Source organism: Petromyzon marinus, chromosome 20, assembly GCF_048934315.1.
Source record: "Petromyzon marinus isolate PM22_M1 ecotype Great Lakes invasive population chromosome 20, UKy_Petmar_22M1.pri1.0, whole genome shotgun sequence".
Classification (NCBI taxonomy): Eukaryota; Metazoa; Chordata; class Hyperoartia; order Petromyzontiformes; family Petromyzontidae; genus Petromyzon; species Petromyzon marinus.
Window position 1 is genome coordinate 4746000 of NC_133686.1, and position 26989 is coordinate 4772988.

At 41.1% G+C, this 26989-nt stretch overlaps 1 protein-coding gene across 5 annotated transcripts in view; it reads left to right on the top strand.

Annotated features, from left to right (window-relative positions):
- The window catches only part of LOC116944204 (teneurin-3-like), a 456734-nt gene that overhangs the window by 215517 nt on the left and 214228 nt on the right, over positions 1-26989 (top strand). The gene's annotated exons all lie outside the window — the stretch shown is intronic.

The following is a 26989-nucleotide window of genomic DNA, read 5'->3' on the forward strand; positions in this document are numbered from 1 at the left end:
TCTGGATAACACGCATGCCCCCCCCTTCCCCCTGTATTTAAAAAATATATATATGTATGGGTGCATCTTATTAAAACAAAAATCCATTGGGTGTGTGTGAGAGACCAGATTTTTTTTTTTAAACGTTTTATTGAAAACGGGCGAAATTATTTGGTTGTGCCTTACTTTCCGAAGTTATCTAATTACCTGGACAATTCGCTCGAGTGTGACCGATGTGGAAACTTTCCTTGAGAGAGCATAACGGAGCAGTTGATCTGTGACGGATAACAGGGACATGTGGGTATATTTTCAGGACCATTTGCTTACACGATGTGGGTGTTTTTTCTGACAGAATTATTGTAGAATGTGTTGTTGGTTTACCTCACAACTTGACTTCAGTAGCACTACTGCAATGCAATTAATGACAACATTCCAAAGTATGATTTGAAATATAATCTTCGTTCCTTCGGTAAAGTCACGATTGCCTGTGTTGCAATCGAAACGTCGTGAGAATTTAATAGTTTAATTTTAATTATTTTATTATTTCTCTTCTACGTAACTTTACCGAAAGAACCAAGAATATTAATCCCTGCAGTCACGAAAGTTTAAAACCGAACTTTATTATTTGAAGCTTTCGTGACTGCAGGAATTAACCCTTGGTTCTTTCGGTGAAGTCACGTAGGAAGAAAATAAGTTAAATAATAGAATACGACGTTTCGATTGCAACACAAGCAGTCGTCATCAGGTAGAACTACATGTGAGAGAGAGACAAAACACAAACACGGAGACACACAGACACACAAGCAGAGAGACTCTGTGTGTTTATGTTGTGTGTCTCTCTCTGTGTGTCTCTCTGTTGTCTCTCTCTGCTTGTGTGTCTGTCTGTGTATCTCCGTGTCTGTGTTTTGTCTCTCTCTCAAATTTAGTTCTACCTGATGACGGTTGCTTGTGTTGCAATCGAAACGTCGTACTCTATTATTTAATTTATTTTCTTTCTCCGTGACTTCACCGAAATAACCAAAGAGTAACTCCAAAGTATCTAAGGAACAATTTATGTAATTATTAGCAAACTGACAGATTTATGATTGGCTTGCTGGTAATTCTTTTCAGTTTTGTTTACTCGGGAGAATAGTTTTTTTTTTATATTATTAAATGCATATATATAGTTTACAGCTGTATATCATTGGCCTCGGTGGGGGGTATTTTTATGTATTCACCTTCCCAGTTTGAGGGTGCATAACGACAATCATGAGTTTAACGTGTGTCGTTGTCTCAAGGGCGCCGCGGTGGTGAGATGTTAACTCCCTCTCCTGGTATGCACGAGGTCATGCGTTCGATCCTGACCTTGACGATGCCTGTATATTTGGAGTTTGCTTGTTCTTCCCGTGGTCACACGTATTTTTCTCTGGATCCTCCGGGGTTTCCCTCCTTATTTATAAGCATGCGTTTACAGAATTTGGCTGCTTTACATTTCCACATGTTCATCCACTGCGTTGAGCTATCATTTGTGGCCAGGTCGCTTTTGAAAAAGAGCTATATAGCTCACTTGGCCTTACCGCTTCCCTACCTGATGATGGACGCTTGTGTTGCGCCCGAAACGTCGTGATTTAGTTTATTTTATTTTTTACCTACGTGACTTTACCGAAGAAAACAAAGAGTATTGATTCCTGCAGTCACGAAAGCTTCAAATCAAGATTGGCCTTACCTGGTAAAATAAAAAATAGTTTCGTTTACGAAAAGTTGCATTGATTAAAATAAAGTTTTCAAATGTATAGATTAATATTGTAATGGGATTCATGTTCCAAATATCAGCAAGATTTCAATGTTTATCGTTTGTTTATGTCTTTACAAAAGTTAAATTCAATTAATTTTTGAAAGCTAATTCATTTTAATTACGTGAAAATGTCATACCTGGGTATTCAAAATGTTTTCTCTTATCCTTAACTCCCATAGGGTGATGAACATTTATCTTTTCCACGTCGGGCACTTTCATTATCGAGCACTAATAGTGTTCCCATAAACAAGGGCATATCTTTGCTGGGCTCACTAACTCTACTGAGAGGCGAAACAGTTGGCTAATAAAGTGCAAAGCCGCGTGTGCTTGTGGAATTACTGAGCAGATGTGTGAGCAGTAAAGTTGTGCAGAGTAATCAGCTAATCTCTGGAGAGTGCACCTTGTAGAGGCTTGCACAGTGCTCGGTCAGTTAGTGATAATGTGTTGGCCTAGCAGTACTAAAACGAGACAGGCCAACACTGGCATATATCCATTATCAGACAACTCTTATTAAAGGCGTAATTACTTAAACAAACCTCCACTACACTCACGAACAAATAACTTGCAAACTTTTACCAATCCAAACTAAACCCTCCTCCCCAAAATCCATAAAGTTGTTGGAGGCATTGTTGGAGTGTAATGATATCTGGCGAGGGATGAATGAAAAGTCTGATGCAACTGATAGCATTTCATGCCCAGGTTTCACCTGTTATTGTCACACTCACCTTGACTATACCACACTCCTTTGCCCTGTTTATTAGACCCTCGGCTTATTTTTCCGTTTCACGTTGCTACGTCCGTTGCTTATATTTTCTTTGGTAGGAGGTTTCTATGGAGCTTGCCATTACATTTCTGGGCATCGAGTAAATTGGCAATGAGCGAGCTTGGCTGTTTACTCAATGGGTGCACAGTATCCCATGGGCATGTGTATTTTGGGCATTTCACAAGCTTTGGATGGTTGGCAATGAAGTAGTGCATGCAGCCAAAGCTTGCTTGGTGTACCACATGACCGTGACTGGCCATTACCCCCCCCTCCCTACCTTCCCGCAGTGAGTAAAGCCCCCGACACACTCTGTGATTTGGGCACCGTCAATGCCTCACCATCCGATTCCACTGAAATTGAAACGCAATTGGTCACACGCCCACTTGCTCTGCCTGCCGCCCCATCTCTCGCTTAGTTTTTTTACTCGCCGTTGCAACAACAAAAAAAGTAGAACCCAGGTGAATTTTGTGGAATAAGTATGGTGGTTTCACTTTTGGTGGCGAAGTGTAATATTTTTTTTGTTGGTTTTCATGTAATGCATGATTGCTATGGGTGTAATGGTTAGCACGCTGGACTTGCAATCCGAAGGTCGTTGGTTCGATGAGCATCCTCTGGCGTGGTAGTAGAAACAATGGACGAGTTTTTAAATCCCTCCACCAACTGCCCACCACTCTCTTTCGACCAGGAGGTCATGCGTTGGTGTTCAGCGTGCAAGTGTAGATCAAAATAACCCGATAGAACTTCCTCGAAATGTAGACCCACGTGCCAACGATGGTGTGAGAAAGCATTTGCAGGGCTGCGCCGTTGTGACACGCCTCGTGGGAGGAGTTGCCGCCGTTGTCTGTGCCTGCTTTATGGTGACTTCTCCATCTCAAGGACTGTTTGTGCTTCAATGAGTTCATTAATGTCAATTTGCATTCACTTAGGCAAGGTGTGACACAGGAGACCAGGTTTATTAATGTCACTTCATGACAATTGTGTGATTGGTATTGGTCTGTGGGTGTATTTATTTTCTTCGAAGTTTGACATGTATTTTTTTATTTTTTCCAACAGTTGTTAATGTTCACGTTTTGTCATGTGATGAACAGCTCACTCCTCAGGATTTTGATTAACGATGTTATTTGTGGAAATGTAACAACCCACACACTTTACAGTTGTTTTCAGTGTCCTTAATTGCTGGGGTGAAGATTGAATAGATAGTGTATTACAAATGAAAAATAAATCACAAAAAAAACAAGTTCCACCACACCAATTTAGGGAGCGTGTTCATCAATATAGACGCATTTACCATCCACGCCAAAGTTGCATTGATTGATATTGAGTGATGTGATCAGCGAGTACGTGAGAGCCAGATAGATTGTGGCATGGCAAGATCATGAGAACTGGCAATGGCTTGGGTAGGCCTTCATCTTGCAGGAGATGGGGCATAGATTTTTAATGACGATAATATCAAAACAAAAAACACAAAGTGTGAAGAAGAAGAAGAAAACAACCCCAAAATGCTTGAGTGTAGGTCCAGGTAGATGCTGCATGGATTTTTCAGGTAAAACCATCACACACACACACACCTACGCCACAAGAGAGCAAGTGTCCACGGGGGCCTGTCATAGATTAGCTTCAGGCGAGGAAAACCGATGGGGGAGGGGCAGGGGGGGGTGTATTCAGCTATAGATGTCGCTGGGCGCAAGAGCCCCCCCGTATTGCATTGCCAGCGCTCTATCACGCACAACATTCTGTTTGCGTGACTGCAGACAACGTGAACATCCTCCCTAAAACAATTTGAAACCGTTAACCTTCTAGCTCACAATCAATCATCGTCGTCGTCGTCAGCCATGATCAATCCACAGCTGGATGAAGGCCCTCCACAAGCTGCCGGTCCACCTTTCGCGATCCTGTCATGTGATGTAATAGTCCACCCTAGCACTTGAGCGAGAGTCGATTTCATTGCTCCATCTTCTCGGTGGGTTGTCCTCAAGGACGCATTCCATTCCTTGGCTGGCGCTCCGTCTCTATTCCTGACGATTGGTCCTCATCCCTGATAGCGATATATCCTGCTCAAGCCCTTTAAACAAATTAAGATCAATGGGCCCAAAAATGCAGCTTTGTCGAAGGCATCGATAATAGTTGTTTTGGGTTATATAATAGAGTTTTTTTGGTTAGATCTAACGCTAAAAAAAACCTCTATTTATGCATGATATTGGTCACGAAAGCCTATGTGTTAAACTGTTGAAGGCATATTTATAAATTTGTAAAATTTGTGTGATTTTGTTTTCGTTGCAGCATAGTTATTTAGAATATATTTTGTTTTTGTTTTATTTTCATTTCAACCGCAATGTTGCCTTCGATTTCCTCACTGCGCATTAGGAATGCGTGCAGAATGTTGAAAAATCCAATAGAAAATTCCAAAACAACAGCACCACACTCTGAATATGTAATGAGCCATACTGATGTAAAGCTACATCCACAATGGGGGGATGAACCAGAAGCACATCAGACTCGTTAAACACTGCCGCATGTATTAAGTTATTGCCTTTAGGCATTTCAGCGTCGGTTGCTAGGTTTTTATGCTGATTGACATGTTTGGGTAATTTTTGCTGAAAGTTTTTTTTTAATCAAGTTAATTTGACAATAAGCAAATGTATGCATACATTATTATCACACGGATAGATTAGCTACAATAGTGACTAGCCCATGGCAAATGCAGTAAAATCATTTATCGTGGCTTTAATAAAGGTGTTCTAGTATCGCTTCGGGTGGAACACGATATGGCAGTGTGCAGTGGTTGGGTTACCGTGCTCCGAGTTATATTCCCTGCCACAGCTTTCATCCTTCCGCCTTAATCACCTTCAGTGTCCAGCAATATAAGGAGGAGTGTGCGATTGAAAGAGTTGACACATCATAATACAAGGGAAATTTCAAATTGCTGGTGGTATAAGTTTGCGTGCCACTTTAGAGTGATGTTCTGGCAGATGGCCTGTATTTTTTTGTGGGTCTTTGAAGGCTGCCTCTGGCTGTTCCCCCATAAAAGTGTACTTGCTCTTCTGTTTGGTCAGAGACGCCTACGTTGGGTACACCAGTAAGATCGAACGTCCTCTCTTAAATGGAAGCGCATGCATAATTTACTCCACTTCCTAATGCAGAAAATTCACTGCAGCGTAATTCCAAATGGCCTAAATGGTGTAGATAAAACAAGAATTCAAACCACAGTAATTTAATTCAGTAATTACCAGTGTTGGAAGGAGCTGCAATCGTAACTGGCAGTGATATAAAAATTAGATCTTTGGGGACTGGTGCTGCACAGTCGTCCGACTTCAAAACCAAACATCAGTGCATTGAAGTCTCTTCCAACAGCTGTCAGATGCTTGCTATACCACTAGAGCTTCCCATTACAGGACCAAAAACTGTGACAGTGAGTGACTACTAACGTGCTATTGCAATTAGTACAGTAACATTTATAGCGTGTAATGATAATCATTTATAGCCTTCTATCAATCCATTGAGTGATGAAGGCCTCCCCATGCTGTATGCCCAGGACTGGTTCAGATATAACGCACCAGTGATGTGAGTCGTGGGCCTAGGAATCAAATTCAAATTGCTGGATTCACAGCGCAGCGCACAAATCACTGTGCCATTGCATAAGTCATAGATCCCCGGTATAGCCTTAAACAGACTGTTGGGGCAAGTGCTGTTAGCGAGCAGCTATGAATGCCACCACGGCACACAAGGGGGTGGGTGGCCAGCACCACGCCGGGACCACCTTTGTCTCACCATTGGTGATGTTTACACATCATACCAGTTACTCACTTGAGGCTGAGTCAACCTAAGGGAGGCCCAGCACCGGTTGAGATAGTCGTGACTGGTGTTGGCCATGAGCGGGAATCAAACTCGGGTTACCGGTTTCTGAGCACAATATGCTAACCACTATGCCACCGCTCCTACACTGCAAAGACAGAAGATCCCCCCTGTAGCCTTAACATACCGTTGGGACAAGTGCTGTTAGCGAGCACCTATGAATGCCAACACGGCTCACGAGAGGGTAGGTGGCCAACACCACGCCCGGCCGCCTTTGTCTCCCTCGTGGTGTTGTTTTACACACGGCACCAGGTACTAATTTTAGGCTGAGTCGACCTAGGGGAGGCCCAGGACCGGTTCAAATAATCGCCACTGGTGTTCGTCATGAGTGGAAATCGAACTCGGGTGGTCGAGTTCATAGCGTAGCGCGTTAACCGCTCCACTACCGTTCCCCACTGCTCAACCGCTATCACATACATATGTGCTTTTAACATGCACACGTGAACATTCATGCATTGTTTAACAAAAAAACATATTGGTGTCTTATTATTGTTAAAATTTGTCAAGGCACCATTATAGTTTGAAAACATTTGCAAAACAGGCATCAGGACGAGCTGGCAAATGTGATAGCCAAGCAATGTAAATATCGGTGGTGTATTAAGCCATGCCACAATATTCAGTAAATCACGACTACGAAGAATCTACTCAGGGTGGATATCGCAATGAGGTTACCGCAAGAGTTGATGCAATGGAAACCAACACACAGAAAGACAAAATAAAAGAGGTGAACACCTAGGCTGGGATGGAAAGACACATCAGACAGATATGAGATCAAACAAAAAAACAGCGGCAGAGAGACGGTGTAAGATTGTAAAGAGGTGGAAGAAACTCGCATTGACAACACAAGCAGAAATGCATAACGCTGCCTTATTATGATGTTTGATGATATTCAGTATTGAACCTGCTGAGGTGCTTGAGACAGCAGCAGTAAGGGCTGGGAGTAACGGACTGACATCAGAAATAGTGCACCTAATGTTACATCTGCAAAACTAAAGCAACCTTCACATTGCAGGTGAGGCACGTAGCTCGTATTTTGTAGTGCGTCATCTTTCTTTTGAAGGGATATAGTTTCCTACTTATTTTGGCCACACGGGTAAGGAATGTGGTGGTGCCTCGTGTTTGAATAGTCGAGGTGTACAATTTTAAATTCTGACCCATATTATGTATCTCGGGCAGTCAAAAGAGCGTTGTGAATGAGGCATCGAAAACATCCTTGGACTCGTAAATACTCGTTTGATTTTTAACACGTACCACCAATCAATATAAGTATATATATAGAATAAGAAAAACTTTTCTTTTTAATATATTTCACCTGGCAATATATTATCGCAAATAAACTGACGATGGGGTTTCCATTACCGTTTTTAGTGCCTCATTTTCACACCATTTCGACCATTATGTGTTTTTTCTGCCCCCCCCCCCCCCCCTCTTAACTAGGACGATCATTTAGCCATTTTTAATGCGTTTTATATGAAGTGCCCCCCATTTGTATGGCACCGTTTTGATGTGCGGACGTCAGCTGAAGCTCGCAGGGATTCCACACGTGAGTAATTAAACAGCAGACAGTGAGATTGATGGGCAATCACTTAGAACATAAGCTCTCTGTTGATCAGGATGCAGCACCCCCCCCCCCCCCCCCCCTGCTACCCACCCAGAAACTGGCCCGGGCGCGCTAAGGGCCACGAGTGACATTATCTGCAGTATACAACAAGCAATTAAAAGACACCATCTATTATGGTTAATGACGAGTGATGGCTGCGATTCACCTTGAATCCTGAGACACCCCCCCCTCCACCCACCCGGGGTGCTTTATAGTCAATCCTGCACCAGTCGTCAAGTCGACACTTTTATCACCTACGGCGCCGTAACATCTTGGTGGCTGGCTGGGTCACTGCGCGCGCGAGCCTCCGAGTGAGATCACTACCGGCTCGATGCCCCGTCGGAGCGGTCGCGCGGCGGTGGTGCGCGCGATGATTCAGGGAGATGGAGACGCGTTCATGCCAGCTATTCTTGAGCCTGCGGACGTGACGAAGCCCCATTCGCCTCTCGCGAGCGGCGAGCCACCATGTGCTGGTGTCACGGCCAATATCGTCATCCGAAATGAAAGAAGTATATATATAACAAAAAATATTGCCCGAAATGATCCCGGCCTTCGGTAAACAAGCTTCGTGCTGCCTATGGAACTGCCGTGCGTAAAAAAAAATGTCAAGTAAAATAACGGGAACCGAGACTGTCAATCTGCGATGGTCATGCGATGTGCACCATAGCCAACAAATCTTACGCTTTGTCACTCTTTAACAATGCATTATATGGGATGCTTTAAAAGGAAGGAAAAAAAAAACAATCCTTGCTGATACGCATTACGGGTTTTTTTTGTAATCTTTCTTTTTTTAAACCACTCAGAAGGCCTCAGCCAGGTGGGGCTGCAACACCGGAATCACATTTTACGCCATATAACGCCACTCAGTTCTTGATGTTACGTTTGAAACCCAGTTTTTCAAAGGCCTCGCCTTTTTGATGATCTAAACAATATCTTCTATTCATCTGCCGTTGTCTGTTGTGCATTGTGAAGTGTAAATACAGTACAATGTGATATATATATATTTTTAATCATCTGAGAATATATGTCGCTGCAAGTGAGAACCATTCCAGACCAAGCAGGCGCCATCCGTTTTGCGCGTGTCCACCCAGCACTTGAACTCATTATCTCAGTGTTGCTGGCTCAGTGCACTGACATGGTGCTGTGCAATCCCTGAGCCACCCCCTGCCACGAAGGTCCTGTCTGGTGCACAACATTTTATCAGCACTTAATTTTTTTTTGGTTCCAGCAAGACCTTTTAAAATGCAAAAAAAAGTGTGGCTTTTATGACATCAATTCTCATCGATTTGTCTGAACTAGTGGCCGGTCAAATTGATTTTATTTTATATATATACAAATATGTTACCTGGTGATTGTGTACTTTACACAACATTTAATTCAGTGGCCGAGACTTTAACATAATTAAACATAACAATGGTATTAGTTGCTCTATCATAGCATCGTTTGTTGATCAGGATGCATTACCAATTTTCCTTCACCTGTTGGTGCAATTTGGTACCAGTTCATTGTTTTAATTCAACAATAGTTTGACATTGTTTCTGTAATGCTAAATTGTAAAATAGCCAAAAAAGATGTTAAACATATGATTATTATTGCACGGCACTTTGTCAAACCACTGACGAAATAAGGCCTATCCATGCTCTACACGTCACGCGGGTCGCTTGACCATATTTCATCCCACCAGTGAGTGTGGGTTGGTGAAGAGGGGCTACCCAGCACTGATTGAGATGTCACTCGCCACTGATGGTAGCCATGGCCGCGAATTGAACTCAGCCTGCCGGGTTCAAAAGGATGAACTGCTGTGCCACTATGCCACCCACATAAAGAATATCTTCAGGAGAAATTTCGAGTATTTTTTTAAAAGTAAGATTAATTATACCTCCTTTATAGTTAAGAAAAATGTATTTGATGGTCCGCTTTCATTAAATAATCATTGTGGCAGAATCAATTATAATCAGGGGCGGAGCCAGGGGGGGTGATAGGGGTGACATTCTGCGTATAAGTGTACGTGTGTCGCCAACCGATGGCGTCTAGTTCAACAGCCTGACTCTCTAATCATTCTTGAAATTTAAAATTGTTGAATGTCACCCTGGCCTGAAATCCTGGCTCCGCCCCTGATTATAATATAACTTCATTCGCTATAATTATGTTCCAGAAGACTTTTTTAAATAATGTTGAATTGCTTTCCATAAAGCTAGTATTATTTTACAAATACATTGCTATACTGAAGACTTATGGAACATATATAACAGTGTACAAATTGGCAAATTACATGATTGTAAACATATTACGTGTGCTAGCTAAAATAGTCACGATATCACATGTGGGTTCTCCAGTCCTCTGCAAAGAGGTGACCCAATTCTTTTACGATTGCCCAGCGGTATGATGATCTCATCCCTGCTCTGTAGACTGGAGAGATTGATGCCTCGCCGAGTGGTGATATGCTAACCATCTGCTCGGCACTCTATCTGGAAAGTTAGTCTGGTCTTTTGATGCAAAATTTGACCCCCAGCAGTGAGAGTGAATTCCCAGTCTACCAGGATAGATGGGTCAATAATGCGATCATCAGTCCTGTGTGAACTCAAGGCATTGCGTGCACGAGATAAACTTTTTTAAAAGCGAGTTGATGAATAAGATAAGTGTGTAACGATATTGAATGCATAAGTCATTGTTTCTTGTCCTTAGCCCAGCTCAGTGTATGCTGGATTGAGATAATCCATGTGTTTACAGGAAGCTATTATTAGTCAAATAACAACATTTCAATGCATGATTGTGGAATAACAATGGAAACAGAGCTATTTGCTAAACGATTCATTCTTTATGATAAATAATTATCCAATCATCCATAACAAAGACATTTACTTTTTATTATATCTTGACAAAGGAGGTCAGAGTACATGGCTGATTTGTCGAAAGGTAGCTTCAGAAGGAGGTCGCTTCATGTTTTACCTCCAGACTCACCGACTGAAAAGTTCCAATTAAATCTACAAGGCTGCTTGACCAGAGCAAGGTACAGAGAGTGGACTTTACTTTTGTGGTGGTGGTGGTGGAGGCAGCAAAGGGGTGCCTTGTGTGTGATTGTTTGTGGAGCCAAATCAAACAAAGGGCACGACACACAAACATTTTATGAGAGTGAGCTTTTGTATTTGCTGGCGTAATAGCCGAACGATCCAACCCCATAAAAGAGATGTCCCAAAATGAGAAATTCTTCATTGTGAGAAAGCCCAGCTAAGCCTACTGTGCACGTCCTGCTTAATGATATTTGGCAGTAATTGGTTTCATTCTCACAGATGGGCACAGGAGGAAGCTCACAGAATTGTATTTTAGGAATTAGATGCGTTTCAATCTTTGCATCCTAAAAGTGCCTATAACTTTGAAGTCCGCAAAGGCAGCCTCAGCAGCTTTAGAAATAATTCATAACTGTGAATAATAAAACCCAATAATTATGACCGATGAAAGTTAACACATTTTTTGTGAGCTGTTATTTTTTTTAAACAGATAGAGGGATATTACCACAGCTCAATGAAGCTAGCTATTCTCCACTAAACGTTAATGAATGGATCATTCGTGGAATATCCCCCCCCCACCCAGGCAATATATCTATGCAAGGTCAGCTCGAGCGGATGTGTGTGTGTTAATAACAGCAAAAATATGATGCTTATGCATTCTAACATTTTTTCAAACATCTCTTTATGTGCCGTAGCACAGATGCATGTTGTATGAAGTAGGGGGGGGGGGTATTCTGAAATAATTGCAAATTTAATTAAAAATCAGAAAGGCAAATTGGAGGATATTGCGGCCAAGCCACAGAAAATTCTCAGCACTTGTTTGCTTTGATGCTCCTTTCATATGCATATAAATGCTATGTGGGTGTTTAGTGAGATAAATTAGTGCTCTGATAATCCTTTGGCTCAGGCCCCTTGTGTGTGCTGTAAAAATAAGTTGCACGCTGATTTTGCCTTTTGTTCGAACATTATTTTATCATTATTATTGTAAGTCATGTTAGTAACCGGGGCAACGTAAACGCATATGGTTGAATACAGTATTTTAATGTTCAATTGCACCCCACATAGCTTTATTTAATCCAAGTTTATTCCTTGTTATTGTCTGCAAGCTTGCTGATCATCAGTCGTGCTCTATCCACTGCTGGCTGAAGGCCTCCCTAGGTCACGGCCAATGCCACGTTATCCTGCGATGCAGTAATCCACCTCGCTCTTGACCTTGAGCTAATTTCCCCACTCCTTCCCTGCAGTGGTCATCCTCTTGGGTATGTCCTCTGCTTTTGCTGTCATTTTCTCATGAGGAGTCCTGTCCATCGGCCATCATCCCTTCTTGTCATGATGTGTCCTGTCCCAAGTCCACTTACTGTACTTTCATGACATCAACATGGTGTCTTTGATTTGTGTTTTTTCTCTCTCCTCGATGTATGTGCTTCCCTTTCTGTTCCTCCGTTTCTCTTTCCCTCTTGTCAGAGTAATTCCCGGAATGCGTATCTCCATGCTTATTTGTGTACTTTTGAGTTTTATTTTTGTGAGCGTCCATGCAACTGATCCACGCGGCGTAGCAGGCAATATTCCCTTATTTAATTTTTTTCTCCGTTTGAACACATTGATATGCGCATGTGTTTTTTTTGTTCTATGGTCATTTCTTTGAAATAAATATAAACAACGGCAAACTTATTCTTGGTTCTTTCGGTAAAGTCACGTAGAAGGGAAACAATAAAATAATATGTTTTATATGTTTTATATATTTTTATTATTTTATTGTTTCCCTTCTACGTGACTTTACCGAAAGAACAAAGAATATGAATCCCTGCAGTCACGAAAACTTTAAATCAAAATTTAACGGCAAACTTATTTACTTCGCGGGTATTTCGTATTTTACAGTCCTTAGTCAAACCACCGGTGGATAAAGGCCTTACCATTCTGTGTTGGTCATGGCGCTATTTGACCGTGTTCTGCCATGCTGGTCAATGAGGGTTGCTGAAGTGGGGGTAACTGGGGGGAGGGCAGGGGGCAGGAGGTGACAGGACTCGCCAGTGATGTTAGCCATGGCTGGGATTCCAACTCAAATTACCGGGTTAATAGTGTAAAGTACTAACCACGGTGACATCACTCCACCTCAATAGGCGTTTAGATGATATGTGGAATGGGTTGCTTTATTCCACAGAGAGCCCACCGTAACACCGTTGTTGTTTGGTTCTGAGGTCCTTTCTTCTGCACACTTGACCTACACGTGAGAATTAAATTTCGTCCGATTAAGATTTTTTTTTACTAAAATTAAAAGTGTTATGATTTCATTATTTAGTTTCTGAACCATTTCAAAATCGAATCAGCTTCCGTCCTCATTATAGCCATGCTGCAATTGAATTTGTCACAGCAATTGGTTTGGCCATCCCGCTAGTTCTCGTTGTTCAAGGATGGCACGAAGATTTTCTCTCGACAGACTTTCGCACCGTCTCTCAGGCTCTCTCTCTCGCCTACTCTTTCGCACTCTCTCACGCGGGGTGTTTGCAGCGAGTAACTTCCCTTCCAATGCACTTACTTTTAAATGTATCGCACGGCCTTGGTGTGTGCTCGTGTCACTACAGCATTCACGGCAGGTATTTCTTTTTTTTCGAATTGCAGCTTTCGCGCTGCACGCATCAATGAGGATGAGACAAACTGGGCTACGGTGTCACTCACAAAGAAGGCTCACGTTTTCAGGGTCCCGCACGGAAATGGGCCCGTCACATTTTGTGCACGATGCTTGTGTGCAAACGTGAAGAAGAAAATTGGAATTGGACGAGTGATATAATCAGGAATGTGTTTTTATTTGCTCATATTATTTTCATTACTCTGTAAATGATTACATGAGTTTTGAAAAGGGACGGTTTAAGAGATCGGCACGTGCCAAGTTTTTGATGCCAAAAGGACCCTTTTAAATACGTGTGCCAATTGTGTTCATACAAAAGCGTGTGTAGTATAGCTTTGCGTGTAGCAGTCAGCATCACCATAGCCATGATCTATCCATGATCTGTCCACTGCTGGTTGAATGCCTCCCTATGTCACCATGATCCCACATGGTTTTACAATGCCCTAATCTAGCTCACGTTATCGCTCTACCTCCACATACAACCACCATTCTCATCCAAGCACGGCTTTAATCTCCGCTGGCAATGTGTTCCGCCCCAAGTCCACTTCCTATTGTTAACCTTTAATGTGATGTCTCTGAATTGCATTTGTTCTCCCAGCCCGTGTTCCTCTTTCTATCTCTCGGTGTATTTCCCAGTGTGAAACTGTCTATGATCTCTGTATTTACTTATTAGTTTTTGTTTCATTACCTCTGTCAGCATCCACGCTTCCAATTTATATTGCATTATCTATATGACATTAAGTCCATTTTGCAAAAGCACTCCAACCTACTCTCTCTTGTTTCATTTATTTGATTATTTTGATCCTGATCTGCCTTCTTGTTATGTATATCCAACTCTTATTCATGTTTCAGAGAAATCTAATGTCGTTTTCATTTATTTATTCTGATATTTATCTGCAGCCCGACTCTGCAGCATTCTTTGTTGAGTTCTTCAATAATTAAATGCTGGGACAAAAAATGCCTTAGAAACAAAAAAATATATACTTGACTGCTTTTTAACATCTTTAGAAGTTATTGAATAATTTCCTACAGTTAATTGACGTTTGTTTGTTAAATGATTGTCGTCAGCAAATTTTAGGGGATTAAATATAAACGTCTGGCTTAAACAATCCAATCCAGTTTCATGAAAATAGCTTCTAACATCCATTTGAATACGTTTGGTGAGAGTGGATATCCTTTCCTGATCGCCTCCTAATGATTTATATATTTGTTACTTCCTACATGCATCGCAGTGTAACTGTCTCATCTTTAAAAATGGTTTTGATAAATTATCTCGATATATATTTATTTCGGCCTCGGTTAGTGAGGGCCTGTATAATATATGTTCTCATATTCTACAAACAGCAGGCGTTCGTTTGTCCTCTGTAGCATTTTATTGGGAGTTTGTGGTCATTGGTGGAGGGGGAAAAAACCTCTCCTAAATCTAGCTTGTTCATGTGACTGGTTGGCCTCTAATGTGTCTATTATGTGGTTGTCTGTGATCTTTATGACGCTTATTGCAAATGTAAAATGGGTGCATTGTTGCATCGCAAGACGTTGGAAATGGTGATGATTTAGAAAGGCTTTCATCCAGCAGTGGATTGATCATGGCTGACGACGGCGATGATGATGATGATGATTTTTAACAGATGATGAAGGCATCGTTCCACATTCAATTCTTTCTACGTCAACATGTGTTTCAAAAAAAAATCTGACCATCATGTGGCGAAGTATGCCTAAAAAATACCCCAGCTGTCCTCACAAGCGACAATACATCCTAAATCATAGTCCCCAGCGATTCTGGTTCCACCAGCCACAGCTTTGGCTGATAGATGAAGGAGCAGAGGGGAGCTAAGATTGGCTGGGTACAAACTGGATTTGGTTCTTGCTGAATATAGTCAAGGCACAGTATTATGTGATTAAATATGAATGAATTACCGAATTAATTTACATTTATAGAACACCTCGGATTAGCACGGTTGGCTCTGTACGGTGTGAAAGAAGTTTACCGTTCATATGCACATTCATAGTCTGCACTTTTGCCGAGCACTGCCAGTTGTGCATGAGAATTGCTCTGTCAGTTATTTTCAAATGGGAGTTAAGCAACGTTACTGAAATGAAATTCCGTGGAATAAAGTAGTCTGCCATGAAAATAATTTAACATTGCAATTACTGCACGACACGTATCATTATCGTCAACTTGTAAACAACCAAAAATTCTTGGTTAATGCTTCTGCAGATTGCTTAGCGCCAACACGCTTGCCATTCAGCAGAGAGTGTGATTTGTGGCTCCTCCAACAATCAAATTATAGTTGCATGGATTACTTCTATCAATACCAAAGAACATCGATAGCAAACTATAAAGCAAAATATGGATCGATACTTTGTTTTAGGACGCAAAGAAAAATGCGACTACAATTTGTCTCGTGATGCATTTTTTCCGAAAACTTAAAACAAATTAACGTATTGATTTTCACTTTCTTGTTATATGTATGTATGTTACAAGTCTGCAGTTGTACAGTATGTTGAAATGACGGTATTAGTATTATATCTAAACAGCTGTAAATAATTTAGATATACAAAATCATCATCAGTCTTGCTCAATCCACTGCTAGATGGAGGCCTGCCCGACCAGCCACTATCCCTATGTATGTATGTATGTTAAACTTCTTTCGCACCGTACGTAGTCAACTGTGCTAATCGGAGGTGCGGGAAATGGTCATGCGATGGTATGATCCACCAGGAGCCACGCAAACACGAGTTGATTTTATTGCTCCATCTCTCCCCATCGAACGTCCTTTCGGACGCATTCCATTACTTTGCGCCAAATCCTTATTATTCTGGACCATCTGCCACCATCCCTTCAAGTAAGGTGCCCTGCCAAAGCCCACTTACTTTTCTTAACTGTTTAAATGATGCCATTAACCTGTGTAATGCTCTATAATTTACATTAAACGAAACTGATTAAAGCCGTATATATTAGTCTTGTTGGAGACCTGGAGATATGCCACGTTTTGCCGTGTGCCTTTTTGTGACGGGCTTGTTACCTACGCACGTGTGTCACTCAAACCAGTGTGATGATGCGGACATTGTGAGGAGTGTGTGTCAAATCTTGATTTAAAGCTTTCGTGACTGCAGGGATTCATATTATTGGTTCTTTCGGTAAAGTCACATAGAAGGGAAACAATAAAATAATAAAAATATAAAACCACAACAAGAAAATTTGAAAATTTTCTTGTTGTGGTTTTCACACCTGATGATGATTGCTTGTGTTGCAGTCGAAACGTCGTGATAATTTTATTGTTTTATATTTTTATTATTTTATTGTTTCCCTTCTACGTGACTTTACCGAAAGAACCAAGAATATGAGAGTGTGTCTCAAGTCTAGCGACACGGTGCTCTTCCACAGGGCATGGACCAGAATGGATTTCACGAATTTAGGAGAATGTATGATGACCCTCGCGGTGAGGATAGCATGCAAAAATTATTGCAAGCTGCGCCTGAGGCAGGTTCTGGCACAACACTGTACTTATTAATTATTGCATAACATCGCACGCGAATCGAACGTGTGAGCTGTCAGCGGATTCGTTCGGCATGAAATTATGTTTGGAATAGAAATTGGAATTTAGGGGGCGCGGTTCGGGTAGCTCACGGGACTGGCAAGTACCGTAGCGATGGGTTAGTCAGCATTACCGAGATGATGGATTTAGAACCATCAGCTGACAAATGTGTGCATAATTAATCAGGTTCTCGTTTTCAGTGAGTGTTATTGGTGGTTGCGGCAGAAAGGCACTAAGCAGCCCACTTATTTGTCTCCATAGCTTAAGAGGGGATAGTGGTTAAGGAAGCCCCTTGATGGATATGATGTAAATGGCTGCGGTGTCACTTGAGATTGATCCAACGTTGTGGCCATGTTGCAGCAATTCCTCAAGGTAAAATACTTAACTCTTTTGACTGCATAATTGCACCGCAATCGGCATGTGTTTTTGTGAGAGAAAAAATACAAGTTTCGCAATCAGAAAGTGCCTTGCACTGCCTGTAAGAGCAAATATACATTTAAAATGTTTTATTTTGAATAGAGGCTTTAATATACAACAAGAAGGCCGCCGACCTGGGTTGTAGATAAACAAGAGAAAAAAGACAGCAACCTACAACAAGTCAACAAGACAATGAGGTTTTTTGTTTGGGTTACATCGCGTAAATATATAAATGTGTCGTTAAAACCCGCCACCACCCGACACAGACAACTAGTAAGGGTTGTCACTTAAACAGAACGTGGCCAATTCGTCACTGGTACAGCAACACCGGTTGTGTGTTGGAGAGCCAAGCCACAACATTTACAATCTTAAGTACGACGTCTCGCCAGTAATTACAACTAGCTTCATCAGGCGACAGACAGATTTGTGGACAAGTCCACCTGTTTCCTTCCTTATATAGAGGCGTAGATGTGGTGACCACACTTCTGCACTCTTGCACAAAGTGGGGGGGATTAATGAGTCAACGTACATTATGCATGCACATTTTGCGAGCCCAAAGAGATGATATTTGTTCGATGGTAAAAACTGTAAAACATAGCAATGTGCGATCAAACTGATACAGTACTTTGGTAAGGGCTAACAGATGGAAATATAAATGTCCAGGGCGCTGGGGTGGAAAGATGTTAACTACCTCACCTGGTATAAAATAGGTCATTGGTTCGAGCCCAACCCTGACGCCTGTATATTTGGAATTTGCATGTCTCTCTCCCCCGTGGTCGTGTGCTTTTTTCTCTGGGTCCTCCGGTTTTTCCCTCCACATTTAGAAACATACGTTTAGAGTATTTGGTTGCTGTAACATTTAGACATGATAAGCCACTTATTTGAGCAATCATTTGTGGTCAGGTCACTTCTGTGATAGAGCTGAATAGCTCAGTGGGCCTTATCTGGTCAAATAAAAAAAAACGTTTAGTTTAATTAGATATCATATTGACTGTTCATGAAAGTAAGTGGGCTTGTGAAGGCCGAATGTGATGTGAATGGTGATGGAATAGCAGCTCAAGGAGAGAACATGCCTGAGAGGACAGCCACTTTGGAGATGGAGCAATAAAATTGTCTCGTGCAGACGTGAGATGGATTGTGGCATTATATGTATCTTGAGAGATGGTGGCAACATTGGAAAGCCTTCATCCAACAGTAGATATAAGGCCGGAGATCGAAGAGTGCGGTCGTATCACTACAGTTCTCTGCGGTGAGTACAATGTCTTTAAAAACAGCGGCGCTGTGCCTCTCTAAATAAAATTAACGCTAACCGCTCGCACGTTCCGAGATTCAGCGGTGAACGGGACCCCCAACCCTCCAACATGCAGACGTCTCAAAATGGGAAAGGGTTAATATTGTAAAGGAGCAAGTACATAGTTCACGTGAGGCGTTATTTAGTTAACATCCTGCATCAAAAAAATATCCTCTTTACAAATACGGTCACGGAACAAACGTAAATAGATTGAGTCAAGTGATTTCCTTCTTGGTCTTCCAAAGTGTTCCAGGTGCCTTTAAACAACTTGGCTGACTTTTTTTTATTAAGTATTTGTTTCCAGTAGAAAACACAGCACTTTTCGAGAATGCAGCCAGGTTTTAAGCCTTTAAAAACTAAATCGTGGTGATGCACATTCAGTAATGGGATTCAGCTCGGTGATTGTATTTTACCTCCCATAAATTGGACTGCTGTGTTCAGCAGCCTTTCCTCCAGCCTGGTAACCACACTCCACAATTCAAATTGATTATCAGTCACCACAACACAGCGCTCTCTCAACTCAGCTAATATGAGTGGGCATGCCGAATGCGTGTTCCTCGAAACGGGTGGCTCCATCTCGCGAGATCGACTTCACCGATGCCAAAACGTTCAGCGGAGTTATGTCTCGCGTAAACCATAACACCGTTGCTACCACTTTGAAAGCAGCGGCGAACGAGCCTTTGGCTGGCTGTGTGAGAGGGGGTGGGGGGGGAGGAGGGGGGAGTCAAAAAAATATGTGTCTGTTGCATGCTCGTGATGCACAAGGGAACGTGTGAATACCTTTTGGGAACGAGTTATGGTGGGAAGAGGCTCGCAGGTCTGACGTAAGGTCATTCGGCCAAAAAAAAGTGTGATCTCCTAACTTTATCCTTCACTAAGTTCCTTGACATTCATGGTACTTCTAAATTCAGAAAGTACATTGGTGAGCGGTTGTGCACGTTTGCAATATCTCGGACAGCAATTTTTGTTTTGACAGCCACTCATGCCAACTTGCACGTTGCATGAGGCTCGCGATATCCGGTTGCAAGAAGCGGCATACAAATCCGCCACATTTTTACACACAAAAAAAAGGAATAACATTTACCATGACCATCTGGCTACCCGCTCAGCCTCCCGCCACCCACCTCTGAGAAAGCCCCCTTAACCCAGGAGAGATGGGCAACCCACGTTTTCTAGGCGCTGTATTATAATCGCCTCAATTCTCTACCTGTCGCTTATTAATTGAAACCCACTGGGAAATGTGGCATTACATACAAATGTTGTTTACAAATATCTGCCATTTGAGAGTTAGTCTCCTGTTAAATGAGGTGGTGAATTATACAAAGCAGTACAATACAAATATATGTAAATCAGCATTTTCCATTTGTGAACCAAATGTACATTTCATAACAGGTTTCCATGCTTTATATTATCCACAACAAAATATGCAAAAGAGGCTGTCTATGAAATCCCAGCCAAATCTTCATAACATTATTTTAGATTTTTTTTTAAATCCTATGCTATGTTATTGTACATATGCACAAGCATGTGCTTATATGACCAATCAGCATTACTTCATTCGCTGGACAATAAAAAAAAATTGGCTAAGAAATAAAGGTGTGTGTTTTGATAAAATTCCATCTCTCTTCTCAACACATTTGTCAATAACAATTGCATGAAAGAGGTAACAATATATGTAAAAATATTAAATAATATGAGATCATACTATAATTAGATGATCTCTCTGCTATGAAGATGAGCCATTGTTAAAAACGTCAACTATTATATCATAGTTTCCTTTTAGGACAGTGCTATTGACGCGTGTTGAGTTTCTATTATTGGTGCTTGTGTACCATTTATCCAACGCGCTAATTGTTTTTCTCTTTTCTTCAGATTCTGATTAGTAAAATACAATGTACTTTTTAATGCTGTGTTTAACGGCATTCATATTAATTGAAACCATTTCAGTGTTTACATTGTACACATTGCGTGGATGACAATGCCAGCGGTGCTCAAACATTTAGAATTTGTTATTCATACAGATGGCTGCTATTTAAATTTCCGGATATTGGACTTCATAAATGGATAAGCACATCAGCGTAGCTTTATGTCGACCTGTACAATTACTACCCTCTTATTATCAACATCGACTTAAAGGATTTTTCTCTGCAGGTCTCATCATTTGGGCCGTTACGAAAAAATCCATTGGACAGATTACATGTATCCCTCTCAGGCCATAATATATAGTATGTTTCTTAATGCCACCACATTATTTGGGTGTCAATTTATCATCCAAGGTTATTGGTGTTTAAATCTGCCCACAATCATGTCATGTGATGGATATCAAATACATTATAGCCTGTTCTAATTTTCAGAATAATGTATGCCAGTTTTATGCATTACTTATGTGTGGTACGAGTTTATTTGCAACTATTAAAAGTCCGGCTAAATGTGATGCCTGCAAGCGTAATGAGTAGATTGCACTGACAGTGACTCAATTCCAAATATTGTGCGGTGGTGAAACCATCCAAATGCACATTTTTTTCAGTATTTATGAGATTTCTTTTTAGGTGGGGTGTTGGCACAGTGGTTACCAGGGTTGCCAGCTTTTTGGTAAATAGCGCCCAAACTTATGGACAGAATAGCCAAACATTGCTCCATGTGCCAGAGTAAAGCCCAAACAAAGAATAATGGGAATACATTTTGTAAAAGTATTTTATTTTATGAACCACATTTGACAACAACTTTAACAAAAAAATACCAGTTGTGCACAAAATTGCACAATTGAGTCTGGAAGGGCACTGTGTAAATATACAAAAAGCTATTTTCATGGTAAAATAATAACGCAGTGTGGAAAACAGTGGAAACTTTCATAAAATGTGTTGCATATATAAATTAGGCAACATTTATCTATCTCGATTTGAAGTTTTAGTGACTGCAAGGATCTTTTTTTTACCTACGTGACTTTACCGAAAGAACCGAAGAGTATTTATCTATCTTCTTCACCATCATCATCAAGTCTTAATGTAATGCTGGATAATCCCCTCAACTATGCTATGATCAATGCCCACAATTGCAGAGGAGATTCACAGTATTTATATATATAAACACACACGTGTGCCCTGATTTTATTTCATTTTTGACATCCTTTCACGCTTTTATCTCCTTGCCTTCATTGCCATTCATTGTCGTCTCGCTTAGGCCATGAGGCCGTTATTCTGACCATGCAGGGCATGACCTGGGCATTTGTTCGCATGGCTTTTTGTGCCTTTGTGTTGCCTGCGTGTCGGTTGCTGTACATCGCATCTGCAAATGCCTTTTGTATCTTAGAAAATAATAATAGCAATGTATTCTTGTTCATTATTGGGATGCTGTCGTGGTGTAACGGTTATCAGACTGGACTTGCAATCCAAAGGTTGCCAGTTCCATCTCCTGGCATGGCAGTTGGTACAATGGTCTGGAATCCCTCCTGCCTCCCTTCACCCAGCATTAAAAACGGGTATACTCCCTGCACTGGAAGTCTTTGCCGGTGGGGTGAGCAAGCAATTGCAGGTCTTGCACCTCGCTGTTAATCGTACGATTTTGTTTTGCTTTGCGAGGACACTCACCTCAATTTCCACCGGCACGCAGGTGCGCCCTTCGAAGAGGAGGGCATCTGCCCACATACACAGAGACACGCTTTTTTTATTTGTCGTGTTGCCCCCCCCCCCCCAACTAGAAATTAACCATTGCAAGTGCACGACAGCTCACGTCCTCACTGGGGCTATCCATCAACGGCCACCCTGTAGAGCACGCTCAGAGAGGCCTCACCTACCGACCCCCCTCCTCGCCGCGTAGTTCAGACCATAATCTCATCGATTGCCATCTGTTCCCTCGGTTGAAGGAGCACCTTTACCAAGAGGCGATCCTCTGTGATAGTGGCCAAGTTTAAATAAATGCCTGCAAGAGGGAGCAGTGAGCCATCAAACGCCCCGGTATCGATGTCGTTCTCAGATTGTGTCGTGGACTCTGCTGTGGGCAGTGGCTGCAGCGGACTCTGCCTGCCAAATGCTTGCTGGCTCGCCTTGTTAGCCAGGAAAGTAATTCAATCGTATCTGCCGTTATATAACTGGCGTTTATGTAATTGGTTATTTTAATGTGTTTCCGAGGTCCGGGTTCCACGTAAAGATGAAGACAATTGGTGTTTGGAGAAGGGAATTAACGTAATCGCCGGATTATGAGATGCTCCCGAAAGTCATACTATTCAAAACTTGTACCCGGTGTATATAAAGTTCTTTAAATCTGCTCCCGCTACACACACACACACCTGCTGGATTGCAAGACGCACCGCCAAAGTTTACTTTATAATCAAGGTGAAAAAAGGTGTGTCTTATATAAAATTCGGAGAATATGGAAAGTGTAATATAGAGCTTGACGTTGGAATCGATGGCGTGTTAAAAGTGGGAAAGCAGTCTAAGTTTCACATAAATGCCGTTTTTCGTGCTTGCATATATGTTAAATGCATGAACACATTACCGTCGAAGTTGTAATAATAATTCATTGAGAAATAAATTACTCACATTTATAGTTTGTACACGCTGTATACAATTATGTTAATTGTCCACGTATGTTACTCACGCGATTTCTCACGGGAGCAAGCGCTTCAATTAAAGCATTGGACATGACAGAGGACCGGAGTTTGTAAGGGAAACCAACATCACTTTTCATTCAGTGATGTTTGTAAATCGATGACTGAACCTGAATGTGTAATATTGTTTGTAGCTTGGAAACAGACGGAGGACCCTGCTATCCTGCTGTTGTATTGAGGAGACCATAATGGTGGTCTGTTCTTTGTGTCTCAAAACCATATTCAATTAAGCGTTTTATTTTGATACATGCACAGCGCCTCGCAGTTTAGAAAAAAGCTTGGCCAGCAAGTCAAAGCTTTGGAGTCTATTGTTATTGTCATATGTTTTATTTCCATTTTCCGCTTAGCAAGAAATCTGTAAAATTATACTCTGTTTGGGATAGGGATTCAGTGGTTTCATTACACACATTTGCCTATGGCGCTGATCTGCCAGGCGTCTGTACTAGCAAAATAAACTTTCACATTTATTTAGATCACAATTTACTGAAGTCCATATTTTTTTTCAGATGGAAATAGGTGTGTGCAATGTTGTATGAATACTGTATTAACATCAATGCAACTTTAATTGTTTATTGCTATATAATATGAACACACTCCTTCCACAATACGCAGCCATTTAATTTTTTAGTTCAGAATATACAGTACGCACATAAAATATGTATCTCATTTTGAATAATTGTACCACTTTTTATTTGTATTCATTAATCACAGGAATGAACCTTATACTTCATATTTAAGGAAACTACATTTTAATTACTTTATTTGCAAAAGGACATCGAAAATTCCCTACATTTCTAGAAAGGTTTTATCAACCCAGTGCATGCTCACACAATGCATATATTAAGATAAAAAATATTGTTATGCTCACTATCCTTCCTAAAAAGAATACCTAACGTTTATGCGGGTCACATAATTGAGTTGTGGTCTCTGCGGAAGCATTGCAGCGAGCAGTGGTTAGTACACTCTTCTATGAACCCGGCCCCCTGAGTTTGACTCCTGGCCGCGGCTAACCGCATTTTGGCGAACGATATCTGAAGTGGACCTGGGCACCCCTTTCGCCCACTCACACTTACCAGCAGGGTGAATTATGGTCAAACAACCCCCCTGCCCGACACAGCTTAGAGATGCCTTCATCTAGCAGCGGATCGACAAAGAGACGCAATTTATGGTTATTATTCTTATTATTATTACAAAGACACCAAGGTGCATTATCTTGTCTCATCAGAAATGTGATTTCAATTTCAGCCGTCAGGTGTGGGTGTTATCGGCCATCACTCATGTTGAACTTACTCCTTCTCCAGCTCTGCTTCCACTTGTAGCCTCGCTGACATTGTTTTTTTTCATTCGACCTCTAAGAACAGTTGCATGAATGCGAGGCGTGTCATCAGCTCGGACATTGTTTATTTATTCATTGGTTTGCAGAAAGTGTCCAGCATTCGACACTTATGAAAAGAGTATTTGTCCATGCAGTTAAATGGGAGTTGCAATAAACTCTTTGTAGTGGCAAGAAAAGCATTGGCTTTCAAGCTGAAGTTATGATATCTGCCACAAACACAGTGTCGGGGCTGGCTGCGGTGTTCAAGCCAGTGTGGTTGATGCTGTATGTAGGTTTATATTTACATGACTATGTACGTTTCTGGCCAAGAGCAGGATGCGAGAAGCGTGCAAAAATGTTTTTTTTATTTTTAATTGATACAAAGTGTGTGAGAAAAGAAACAGAAAAAAAATCTCCCCCCATCAGTAGCAATTTCAGTTTCCATCTCTAACTTGTGTTTCTGCCGTGTACTCCGCAAAGTGGTTCATTTTGGATATAAATTTGCGGCGGCCCGTTTGTATTGCGCACATTATGCAGCCTAATCTAACCTCTACCTGCACCTGATCTCGAGCGCTGTCGCGTTGATGGATGACTGTTTGGTAAAGGCCATTTTTTAAAAGAAATATGATGCTAAAAATGGAGCTTTGTTCTCAGCTAAGGCATTGATGCCCTGCCTTCTAGACGCACCGATTTGAGTTTGCAAATACTAAACATTGTTCACTGACGAGGAATAGAATTGCATCTATTTACTCATGTTGACTATTTTGAAGTAAAAACGTGCATGTTGTGAAGATCCTACTTTTAAAAAAAGATTTAAACATGTAAATTGCTGCGCGGAGGAAAATATTACATAAAGTGACAAGTGGCAGGTAGTCTAATATTGGTGAAGGTTGTGAAGCATCTTTCCTGTAAGCGATGGTTCAGGCAAAGTAATAAATTATAAACAAGATTAATAAAATGTTGCTTCTGTGGGCATGTGCAGAAGGATTTTTCAGTAACAGTAATGAGCATTGATGGACAATTAATCACAATCGTCACGTCAATGCTGGTCAGCCTGAGATCCATTTGCTTTGTTATTTGATAGTAAATTTCCCCCATTGCTTCTGAAATGGTTCGTCTATCTGTATTTTCATTACAGGAGTGCAAGCATGGTTTATATGGAATTTATATTTACAACTTTTTTGTATTCATAATTAGTTTATTTTGGGTTAAATTGTTTAGGTCTAATGTAATATATTTTTATAACCCCTTCACCACCTTACAGAACCAATCAGATCAAGTTGTCACGTGGGCAAATTCATTTGATTTCTCAGATCGCACATGACAGTTGAGCTTTTTTCAGACCTGATGATGCTGGGTGTAATCTCCATAGAAAGGACAACATTGTCTAAAATTCTGCTGGCTTTTCAACATTCCTCCGGTTTTGCTAGAAAACCCCACAATCAATGGGCATATTTACCCGGATGACAACTGGATTTTATTGGTTCTGTTGGGTGGTGAACATTGTACCTGCACAACGATCTAACCCAAAACAAACTAATTATGAACCATAATCTTGGTCATGAAAGCCTACGTATAAAAATAAAACATTGGACATACAGCAGAATTAAAATAAAACGATGATATGCATGGGAAATTCAAATTTTGTGGTGACTTTTGCCTGAATTTAGATTTTTGTTTGTGTATTTGAAGTTACGTATATGCCTTCCAGAGAGTCCTTCCAGGTGGTTTATGAATTTTAAACAACATTTTTAAATGAATTCGGCTCCCGGGGAAAATAAAGGAGGCGCTTGGAATTCTGTGACAGCAATTGAATTATAATATTATTTTTCAACCAAAAATAATAGTCGCACAAGACATAGATTGGTGACACTTAAGGTATTTGAAATGTTTTGCTATTTTAATTTTCCTCTGAAGATCAATGGTCCATATTTACAAAGTGGTTCTAGTGTTTTGAAAACCAGCCTTTGAGGCAAGCACCTTTAAAGTGAGGCCTATTTTACTTTCATAAATGTTTGCCTTAGGCAGTGGACTAACACTAGGCCCAATCATTTTGTTTGTTTTGTGATTCCGTATTTATAGGTTTAAAGTGGTCCTGATATCACTTTCGGAATACAAATAATAGAATCTCTCTCGACACATGCAGTATGTATATAGGACAGTCAGTTACAAACGGTGCACAAACCGTTTTTTATTCACTATAATAACTCCTAAAACGA